General features: G+C 34.4%; 1 pseudogene; it reads right to left on the bottom strand.

Annotated features, from left to right (window-relative positions):
• Positions 1-601: 601 nt before the first annotated feature.
• On the bottom strand, positions 602-1108 carry LOC115070578 (annotated as a pseudogene).
• Between the last annotated feature and the right edge of the window lie 510 nt (positions 1109-1618).

Genomic DNA, 1618 nt, shown 5'->3' with positions numbered 1-1618 from the left:
AAATCATTATAGGTAAATTTGGACATAATTTGCAAAATGTGGTTTATATATTGCAATATTCTTTCAAAAGTATCCACAGGCAATACCCAATCTCAGGTTCAAATAATAATTTATTAATAAAAATATTACAGACCATCTAATAAGTAGAATATTGATCAGAGGCTACGTTAAAGATCACAGTAAAGATTTCTTTTTCCAAAAACTGTATTTCTTCCATTGTGATTTCAACGTTGAATATTTCAGTTACATATATTAGAAAGCTAAAAAGAGATTTTTATCTAAAACAAATGAGCAAGTATATGTTACAGATTTTAATGTTTATAATTTAGCATTTACCACACACATACTTTTATAAATACATCCTTTATTTTCAAATTTGCAACTTTATCTGCAAAATTGTTATTCATCAAGAACTTATTTCTATCACAAGTGTTTTAAGGGTAAAATAACATCCCATATAAAAGTAACTTTGCTGTGTAATTATACCAGTGTAACCAGATCAGTAAAGAAAGAACAATATGCCACTTTGTGACCATGTTATTAATTACAAATACAGATAACATGCCTAATGTGATCATTTGATATATGCTTTTACCATTTCTCAGTCATTTTCAGAACCATTTGAAGGAAAAGAAAAACACATCACTTAAAATATGTCCAATTTCCCTAAGAGAGTACACCCCATACATCATCACACCCATCTGATGAGGAATCAGTTCATTAAATGTAGCAGTCTTATCAAAATATCTTCTGCTTGATTTAGGTGATTAGTTGTTGCCTCTTTAATAAAAAAACCAAACAGTTTTGATATTAAACACATATTTTCCATTAGCAAATTCTGTGAACACTCCAGCATATTTCAGACAGATGGCTAGCTGCTAATCTCCAGGTATCATCTGAATCATTCTTCCTTGTCAGGACATATAAAGAGCATAGGGAAGACTGATCAATCTTTTCATTGATTGTATACTTAAGAAAATTCCTCTTTCCACATTCACGTATTCAAGGTTTCCAGATTTAACAATGTGATCTAGATAGAAAGTCACGATGGATTCTTTCTTAACAAAATATTTAGCTTTGCAATAACAGCAAATGAAGTGGGAGTGCAAAATCATTGTATTGGTCACTGTGTCTTGTAAGCTTTCTCCATCATCAAAGCACATGCCATTCTTATCAAGGTAACTGACTCAAATACTAGCATTTTCATAACGGAAGCTCTGCTTTCTCACAGTGTTTCTCCAAGTCTCCTTCACTGCAGATCAAAGATTCATATTTTTCAAGAATGATACAGTATACCCTAAAGCTCTTACTGTTCATCCTCTGACATGTTCAAGATGTGTTTTTTCCTAAGTGCTTGAAGGTGGTGATGTTCTTAGTGATGCATGGCTCAGGGAGGAAAACATAGCCATCTAGGGCTTTCTCCTCATATCCAAAGTCTGCTCAGTTATGCTTCCGAATGGTTGCTCTTGAACCAGGTTATGTCACCTCCTTAGACTCATCAAAGAAGCATGCCAGAGCTCAGGTATGGAAGACACCAGGAGCCAGAATGGACAATAGATCTCTGGGCCCTGTGGAAGCAGTGCACCCATCTTTCCCAGCCCTGGCAAATCACCAGACC

The sequence above is a fragment of the Nannospalax galili genome, unplaced genomic scaffold (genome assembly GCF_000622305.1).
Source record: "Nannospalax galili isolate Female #2095 unplaced genomic scaffold, S.galili_v1.0 scaffold937, whole genome shotgun sequence".
Lineage (NCBI taxonomy): Eukaryota > Metazoa > Chordata > Mammalia > Rodentia > Spalacidae > Nannospalax > Nannospalax galili.
The sequence above is the reverse complement of the archived record's forward strand: the minus strand, read 5'-3'. Positions and strand labels throughout refer to the sequence as shown.